Here is a 10,541-nt window from a genome sequence, read left to right as displayed (position 1 = left end):
AACAACTTTGCACTTCTTTATCAAGTTCCTCTAATAGAAAATACTTTTTATTATTCCTCATATAGGGAATAATAACTATGTAACGGGACACACCGTTACAATTATTATATATATATGGCGCCTGTCTTGAAACGATTGGCGGTGGTAGATCTAAACTTAAATTAACCAATCAATAGAACTAATGTCTTATTACGTCATTATTACCAAATATGGTAATGATGTGCCTATCTTTGTCAAAAAATAATGAATGGATAATAATTTTGTACTTCTATATTGAATTTCTCTCATAAGATATTTTTTTTTCTTATAGGAAATAAATTTATGTAACAAAACGCCCCATTACAATATAAAAAATTGTGTGTTACTTACAGTGTTACGGGGTGTTTGGTCAAAAAATGTAATTTTCTATATAAAAGTTTTCAATATTTATTCAATTAGACGATATAAACAAAGAAGGGAGAAAACTATTATCATTATTAACTCTGACAAAATAGTTCCAATATTATCAAATTTGGCTTTATTGACGCAATAAAACATTAGTTGTATTGCTTGGTAAATTTAAATTTAAATCAACCCCGCCAATCGTTATTAGTAACGATAGTCCGGCGCGCAAGTAGGCGATATATATAGTTTGCTATTAAAACAATAAAGTCAATCAGTAGATAGAAGATCGTTACGTAGGATTTCAGTATATTAATACAGTTTTACTTTTCCCTAATTCTGAATCCATTGACTTACCTTTGGTAGCTCAAACCCTTAGCTACTTAGGAACCTTTCTCTGTGCCCTTGGTACGTGAAGTTTCGAAGCACCTAACCTTCACTGTAATCAGTGTAAAGTCAACTAGTGCTTACCAGTACTAGTGAAAGGTACCGTTACACCTGGTAGCACTTTGTGGTCCGTTCAACAGCCCACGCATTTCCATCTAACATGGACATATCGGATGAAGAAGGAAGGAGATTTTAAGCCCCACAAGAAGGCTATCCACATTTCACGCAACGCGTGATATGTTCACTGAATTCAGAGAGCCGTCGGACGCGTGATCTCCGCCGTAGGCGGGCCAGCCGTTAGCGCTATTTTGTTCACTCTACAAAAGATGAATAACATGCTGCCATGCACGATACCCTGGTCGGTTGTATCGTTAGTCATCCAATATATGAACAAACACAGATAACTGTGTTTATAAAAGGTCTTGCAGACGAACCTGTTAAGACCCACCTATTCCGGCTGGGATCCTCGACGATCGACTCTCCAGTCGATCTGGGACTTTTGCAATGCCACTTATCTACAGGCGTTGAATATTTTCTTGGATGTTTCTTTCCAAGCAAGCACCCTTGTTTCTTACCACTCAACTTACTCTAGTGGTCAAACTTCGACGCTGCTTGTGCTTTTGCACAGCCGTCGGGATATAACTCCACAGTGTGTTGAGTTTCACACTGAGGTCTTGTGCAGTCGTGCAAACGACCGACTCAGAAGTGAGACCATCGCACTCCCTCGTAGGACATTCACACTCTTGGTAATGCTCCAAGACGTTCATCAGATGACCCTCTGATGAACAGAGACAGGAATCGTCACGGCTTGATGCTTCCAAATTATGCATGGCTCGTACTTTCTGAGCTATGGCAATCTTAAGATGACATCAAATCTGTCATCCAAATCAAATACTATGAAATCATCATCATACTGTTTACCCTTAACGTGTATTGAATACCAGCTACACGTTTATTTACTTTAACAGATACGCCTGTTGCTAGGCGCACTGTCATTTTCGTGAGAAATATATTGCACTCAACGAACTTGAGCCTGCGATCTTCTAGCGATTGGCGTCGAAAAAAATTGATTGACGGCTTACTATCGACAAGGGACTTATGAGCCAATATGTTTGACACTTTTATTTTCAAGGTGATGAGGGTAACCTCATCACCTCGGGCAGTCATACACAATGTGTGTGTGAGGAGAAACTTTCGTCAAATGGCCTGTAAATTATGTTGCCGTTGCTCGATCAGTAGGGCGCTCCGCACCTACTGACTCCGATCGCTTTTTGGCGATCCACCTCGCCGTTGCAATTTCGCCACAGCTCTAGAATCGCGCTCGCCGCAGCACCTAGCGGGAGGTCGGTCATTTCGCTCAGTGTTTTTAGGTACTCAGCGGGGGGTACAACACTCATAGGCGTAGTATTCCGTCTTTATACAACGATTTACATTTCTGTAATTGTTTGTAATTTGATGAACGAGGTTTCTTGCTCTCTTCATACGTGAGGTTCATAGGTTCTGGACCTCCATTTTCTTGTCGTCTCGGAGGACGATAAGCACCAGAGTGGACGAAAGCCTGCTTAAGCCTAAAGTCCTCCTATTCCGCTATGGAGGTCGCTTGGTCTAGCGACTCTAGTTCTTCCCACTCTGGACACGCAGCCGCAAGTATAGGTAGTTGTGGAAGATGCTCCCCAAATAAAACTTGAGGGAATAAGTCCCCAACAATCTGTGAGAATAAATTTCCAGAACCCTGTGGTCAAAGGTTCCCAGGTATCTTTGCAAAAAGGTTCGGAAGAAGAAATTGAAATATTAAAATGTCTTAGTATACAATGTATCAAGTGTAGGCGCTTATACACTTCATCTCATAGCGCCTCCGAAGTTAATTTTGGAGATAACTCAATTGAAACTCTTGAACCAAAACGGTTCTTGCGTGATCTGCGTAGTGGCAAATTCAAGCAGATCTGCGTACTTGTCGCAGATGACAACTACGTGGCCGATATTCGGTCGGCACTAGTAATTGCAGAGAACAAGCGGGTTCTCAGCACCTCATCGATGGACGAAAATTTCCTCAATGAGAATACTCGGATTGAACGTTTCACGTCCTAATCTTAGTAGTCTTCGAAGACAAATCCTTAAAAAAAAGAACGATCGAATTCAAGGATGTATTCCCTAAGTCCGTACCGTGCTAGTCGCTTAAGTTTAAAGCCGCTCGACACGAAATTGACCTGATTCAAAGTTTGAAAAACTATGTCATAAATAGTGGCCATTGCCTCGTGAACAAGTATTAACGATCGACAAATTCTTTGCCGATCGCTTAGCAGCGAGCCATGTGAGGAAACGAACTTCCCCACATTGCTCTCCGACCTTCTGTGAGCGTAAAGCAGCAGGATAATGGCGGATTGTGCATGCATTCAATAAATTGAACGCTGCAACGGTATCGGCTCAAAAGCCGATACTACGAAAAGACGTAATCATTGATAGTATTTCAAAGAGTACTGTCTTTTCGTCAACGGATTTGATGGATGGAATCATTCAGATCCTTTGGCGTGAACAATATATCCCGTTCACACAGTAAGCATCCCGAGCGGACTGCTATGGGAGTGGATAGTCATGCCACAGGGATTTAGTAATGCCCATGCGACATTTAACAGATGTGTAACCAATTTGTTGAGATCCGTGCGGGATTTCGCACCGATTATCAACCTTATAAGGATCTTATCTTCTTGATAGGCTCTTCTAACGTCGTCAAGTAATGCTGATGATGAAAGACTTATTGTGGTAAAAATGGCTTATCCTCAATGCTGTTTTGCGACCGGCTCAAAGTCAGGTCGGCGCGAAAGGCATCAGCAACGACATTAAGTCGTCCTGGTTAATATCACACGGAGAAGTTCAATCAGCGAAGAAAGACAACCATCTTGCCTCTCGCTTAGCGGCGTAATTGCACAAATACTCACGCGAATACGCCGAAATGACAGTACATCTTTTTTCGTTGTTTAAGAAAAGTGTGAGGTATCAGGGAGCGCTGATAGTCAGCGTTCCTTTGAGGGTATCACGCCAAACTTGATGCAATCGCCAATCCTGGCAATTGCGGACCAAGACAGACCATTTCATGTGGTCTGTAACGCCAGCGATTTTGCAATTGGCTATACGATGATCAATATGACACAGAAGGCGCAGAGCGCGTCATCTGATATCAGTCGTGTCAGCTTCAACCAGCTGACAGCAATTATCAAGTGCATGATAAGGAGCCCACAGCCATGAAAAATGCACTGGCTAACGTTAGGGTCTACCTCTTAGGAGACAGACCGGTTATTGTTATACAGACCACGCATCTTTACGCACGGCCGTAAACAGTCCACACCTCTCACAAAGAATGGAGAGATTGTTGTCTTTTTTCGCGAAGTATAAATTCTTCGTTGAGTAAATCCAGGACGACTTAATGTTGTCATTGATGCCTTTCGCGCCGCCCTATTTTGAGCTGGCCGCGCAAAACAACAATGAGGATAAGCCCACTGTTGCAACAATCAATAGTGAGCCTAATGTCACTAAAGTTTTCTGTCGTCAGCATTACTTGAAGACGTCAGAAGAGCCTATCAAGAATATAAGCTATTAATGGGTTGATGAGTTTCCTTTAAAAATTATCAAAACAAATTTTGTAAAGATCGTCGAAATTGTATCGATCCTCAACAGATCGATACGCAACACGCAATGGCTTGCATTACACAACCATTGCTGGCGGCACACCTCGTGTCGTCGTTCCACTAAATTGACTTGCGTTTACGCATCACGTATGAGTGCCAAGATGCACCAATAAGTGGTCGTCGTGGACGTGAAAAGATTTATCTCACTATAAGTCGCGACTTCTACTAGCCACGCCAGTATGAGTTCGTCCGCAAGTACATACGTGCTTGCGAAGTTTGTCAACGAGTGAAGCCCACTGCTTCATCCCGTGCTCCATTACAACCTCTGCCTGTTCTGGCAGAGTATGGGCAGTCGATAGATACGAGAATAATGGTATTCTTATTTTTGTTGATCGTGTCAGCAAAATTGTACATCTTGCTGCAGTACTGAAGTCGATTACAGCCGAAGGCTGGCTGTGCTCGTGTCTTTGTTGACACGATATTTAGACTATGCGCTCAAATCACTTGAAATACAGAATAAGTTGTCAACTTATGACCTTCTTGATACTTATTGGCAGACAAAAGGTGCAAATTGTGTCCACAAAGAGATACTTCGCGGATACGTCCACTATAAATCGAGTTGGAGCGAGTTCTTGCCGTTCAAAGAATTTGCCATCAACAATTCAGTGCATGCAATTTCAAAGCATACACCGTTTTTGTGATGGCTTACGCCATCGATGTATACCCACCTTGTTTGAGAGTAACTCTTGTTCAATGGGGGATTCGCTTGAGCAAAGAACAATCTAGCTCTTGCTTATCACGCATTGACCCTACGGTCAATGCGAAGAAAACCAATTTTGATCTAATAAACATTGAAGTGAACATCTCAGTAATAGCAATAATGATATTACTGACCTGAAAACGATGTAGAAAGACTCAGCATCGAAAGCAATAACATTAGTTTGAACAATTATTGCTCTCACTCATATAATTGTTTTCGATGCTGGAGAATGACATCGTTGCAGTGCTCACCAATCGCACTGAAGACAGAAACAAAACCGAGGCAGCAGGAAAATTTCTGCTGACTAGAGAAGCAGTGGTCCATTTCGACAGAAACGAAACTCTGACAGGAAAAATCTTACTGTCTACAGTAAACCTGCCAAAACTGCTGACCGACAAAAACAGAACTCTGACAAAAACGGTAAACCTATTAAAACATGAAGTGAGGAATGTGAGGAGTAATGAACAACTGCCCAGGTATAGCGGACCGTGTCGTGTACTGCACCGCCAAGGCAATGCGTACACGAACGAGCTGCCTCGTAGGATGCGTACGCATCCTACATTTAATGTCGGTCGTCTCCGCTGGTACCATCAGTACGAGGCTACTTCCGATTTCTAATCACCCCTCAACCGACTAAGGTGTCTGCTAAAGCCTGATGGTTCCGAGCTGAAGCATGAAAGTCTCGGGTCTGGTTCTCACGAACCAAACGATCAACTGACGAGCTGTCACCAGCTCGTTCAAAAGGGACTGGTGACTTTGTTCTTTCGCCAGTTGATCAACCGCACTTGCGCTTAATTTTTCAACTGGTACCGAAAAACACCGTCGACCGTCACCGCTAACTCACGACGATGGGATCATTTCTGATTAACGTCCTCCCGTAAATACCGGAGGACGTGATCCAAGTCACGGTGATGACTCGAGTTCAGCGAATGAAGCGACTCCGATTTTTCCTTCCCCTCCACATCCTTTGACGGATTTTAGTGGTGAGAGTCGTTTCCCAGTTGGACACTTCTTGAATCACCGTGAGGTGAAGGGTTTCGAACGAGTTATCTCGTTCGTTGGTGAGGGTATCGACCCTCGCATGATAGTCGGGAACCTTATTCTCAACTGATGATGGATGTTCCGGGTCTCGCATGGCAGTGCGAAGAGATCCTCCTCGACGAATGTCCATCAGAGAACGAGTGCTGCGCTCATAAAAGATTGGAGATTCTCAATCTTTTCGCGCATATTACAAGAGATGCACGTCCTCCAATGAGAATATCTTAGGGAGTATGCCTCCTTTGAAGCATTTCCTGCACGCTTAAACTGGCAGGGATATGAACACTTTTCAGGAGAGGCAAGGTCAACCTGCATCTCTGGTCAAACGGTGCAGCTTATAGCGAGCACCGACTACGGTCGTTTTTCGAACCGGGCAAAGCCAGGTCTTGCACATTCTGAACGAAATCTTCCAAGCTTCGAGCAAAGGAGTGACATCATTTGCCCGCTTAAATGTGTACCATCGATGCCGGAAAAAAGGTATCGATGAAGAATTCCGTTTGGTCCTCACCAGACTTGTGAAGCCTGGATGAGTCGAATAACGTAAATTTGTAGCGATCGCTTGTCATACCAGACCAAGCAGTTAAGATGTCCGAAGAGGGCAACCAAGGATTCTGTTCGGGAGCTAACCGCTAGGAATTGTGGTCCCTCTCCCGTTGAACCAATGTTAAAGTTCACGCTAACATTACTCTCGGAGCGATCCTTAGGATCACTTCGTCCCTAATTATGAATTCAAGCACCACAGAAGTATGCTTACCGAAGTGACCTTTACAATCATTTCGCACCTTGTGATTCGTACTAACCTCACCTGAGTTATCGTCGTCCATGACGCCATCACAAGGTGACTCCGCACAAATTTTGTCTGACAAAGTGTTAAACAACTTCTTCATCACCTCTTTGGATGTCACGTAAGAATCCATAGGTTCAACGGACGTGGTCCGGTGAGTCGGAGGCCTTGCCAGTTGCTACAGAGTCGGGCGATGACGCCGACTCGTGCCTCACCTTCAATCGGAGTTGGGTGTGACGAACTCTCCACAGTAGACGCAATAGCGTCTTCTAAAACATTTGCATCACTAGCTGCTACACTGAACCATACAGCTGCTGGCTTGCGGCTTCACTGGCTACACGCACTTGTTTCAAAACCATGCGCAATATAAAGTCAGAACTGACATAAAACGAAAAAGTACAAAGTTACAGAAAGATAGATATTTCAGTACTCTCTGTCACACATATGCAAGTAATTAGAGAGTCCTGGAAATTGGCGCAAAACCTTCACGTGTATGTGTCGTTAGATTGACCATTCATTGACAGCCTTTACCTTCAATGGGTCTGCTCGTTGGCCCTGTGTGCCTACGATGCAGCTTAGCACTGGTATCTCGGGAACTCTATGACGAACTTTTGCATGTTGACGAGCAATTGGGCGTCCCCCAAAGTCTGCAACACAGCGTCCAAATGATGTTTGTGCGACTCTATCGCGCTCAGCCCGTCCTCGTCCCTACTATGCACGAATACATCATCGTCAAATTAATGAGGTGCATATGCACGGTGCTGACGTATATCGCTGGTTGAATGTCGCCGGTGCGTTTTTTAAACCTTAATACATCACAAGCAGCTCCCAAAGCATACCGATTGGGATGCTTACTTCCGGTTTAGCCAATTCGGACTCTCGCATGAGTACCTGTTAGTAAGCATCTTATAAGCTTGATGCGGAATAGATAGTTGACTTTCCCTTGGAGTTTAACCAGACACTTTTCAGCGAGATTGACATTTACGCCGGTATAGTGGCCGTGTTCAGCTTATTGTAAGCGTGAACCCCGCGCCACCCACCTATGACCTTGGGCGCACAGAAGGTCGGGATGCAGTGAGGAGACTTGCTTTCCTGTACATGTCCCGCTTGGGCTTGTCGAAGAACTCATGGATGTTATCGGCTTGCTCCTTCGACAACGGCCATTGTCTGGTCACACAATACTTGGTGCCAGGTTACAAATCAATTTCGTGCCCAATTCCCCTATCGGCCGGTAGGCGGCTCGGCTCTTCTTCTGGGAACGCATCACGGTTATTTCACATAATTCCAAAAAAAATGAGCTGTCTTTCAAGGCATCCCAGCCTTGAGCTGCAAATCGTTTATTTATTTCTGAGCAACCGTCAGTCCGTCATGTTCTCTCTGAAAATGGTGCGACTACCTCGTGGATCTCTCCTTCCTGAGTCCGAACTGGAACAGACCCAGACATCTCTGGGAGCTTTACTATCTCCTCGCATGTTCCAACACGTGCTGGGGCACCTCAATTGAGGATGCCTCCGCCATTTAGTCTTTGCCACCTTCAAACACCTCATTCGAAGGCCCTTCTTCTTTAGCCAGGACTGATTCAAAGGATATTCGTTCTGACTCGCCTTTGAAATACTCGTTTTCAAAATCACCACGACCTTTGACCTGGAAGTAGGTGCCCATGCTCGGCTAACGCACCCCTTCCAACCGCACCACGCTCTAGATTCTGAGCCGAATCTTCCGACGCTAGACTTTTTGTCAGCTTGCTATTTACAGCCACAGGATATAGGCTCTGTGCAGCTCATTGGACGCTTAAATAATTGTCACCATTTTTCTCACTACACCAGGCTCTCCGAGCTGGGTAGGACTTTAAGTCACCTGACTTTGTGTCGATTCTTTCAACTGTGCTGGACACGACATCAGTTGCATAAGCCTTACGCAGTAGCACATTTTTTCGAGTGTCCTGCGTAGAATTTGCAACTTTGCGTGTACGCCAGTCTATTTATGGCTGGTGTCTTGCCAACCATGGCGTGCCTTGGATGAGGTCATAGGGACTCTTCAAATCTAGCACCGTGGACTTCTCTCTAAAGGAAAAGTCACTAAAACTGAAGGCGAGATCAATTTGAACTCCTTCAGATTTTGCGAGCGCACCGTTCGTTTAACAAACGGTCGCATCTTCTTGCTTGCCATCCTGGCAAAGCGACAAATAAATCGCCATTTTCTGGTTTATAACCGCGAGCTCCTCAAAATTCTGTGATGCACCCGACTCCACGAGAAGGGTCATCCCATGGTCATAGCCTCGTACTCGAGCGCTATAGTCCAGCAGGGCTGAGTTCTGAACTTTCGGAACCTCGGGACTTGGCTACCGATTTGTTCTATAACTCGGAATTTAGGTGTAACTTTAAAGTCTGCGTCAGTAGGGCATCCAACCCCTACTGCGCTCCTACATTCCCCGAACCCTCAGTAATCGATGCAGAGCTCATGTGTCTTGCACGATCGTTCTTCCATCACCCTTCAGGAAGGAGGTCATCTTGCTGTGCGTCTTAGTACCAGCAGTGTAACGGGGCACTGCGACTTGTACTGTTTCAGTACAAGTCCACTTCACACTGCTTCAGTTGTGAGTGGTGCCTTCGTTAAGTAACGTACACTGTACGTATAGAGGAAGACTTCTCTTAAGGCAAGTTAGCTTAAGAGGGTAAAATGAAAACTGTATTAATATAGTTAAGTGTCTTTGTTAATCTATCTTTGTAAATGTTGTCTTAACTATAAACTAATACTAAACATGTAAATGAATTCTTATCTATCTTATCTCGTAACTCTCTTTGATTACTTCTACAGCTGATTAGTCTGCGGAATAAATAGACATAATGGTCTATACCTATTTATGGATAAGAATTCAGGAAATTACTATTTAAAGTAATTTCCTCCAAATATTATCTACCTTTTGGATAATATTAATTAACAATCTTTTATTGTTAATTTCATGTAACGATACACCCCGTTACATCACCCCTCCCTTAAACGACAATCACTCTGAATGTCATTAGGTGGAGTGGTCGCTAAATGACCACTTAATTTTTAAAATGATTTTGATTGGTCAGATCCATCATTTTAAATTCCATCGCATGAAGGAACAATTCATGCGGGGTGAGGATAGTGTTGAACCTTCGGCTGCGGTTCGTGCAGCCGCGGGTGACGCATTGTTATCTCTTGCGGTAGACGTTCCGTCTACCGTAGTGTCTTCCACTCGCACAACACTTGGTGTTGCGAGTGCACGTGGTGATTCACCACGTGAGTACGACCCCTCTTTAGAGGTCGATTATGAGTGCGAGTCGGACGAAATGGCCGACTCGGGGAGGATGGAACAGTCGCCTGATACCCGTCAGGCGGCTGATTATGAGCCTTCGAATGAGACGGCTCATTCCGATAGACGTGTGAACAGTCTATTTGGTTCCGACGATGAGGATGATCCCTCATCGCCCGTACGATCTTTCGTACGGTCTCCCATACGATCACCTGCACGTGTTTCTGTGCAAGGTGACGACGGTGGCGTAAGCCATCGTAAGAAAAGTCCTCGTGGTACCCCTAC

Source organism: Bremia lactucae, linkage group LG4 (assembly GCF_004359215.1).
Source record: "Bremia lactucae strain SF5 linkage group LG4, whole genome shotgun sequence".
Taxonomy (NCBI): Eukaryota; Oomycota; class Peronosporomycetes; order Peronosporales; family Peronosporaceae; genus Bremia; species Bremia lactucae.
This window is presented reverse-complemented; position numbering follows the sequence as displayed.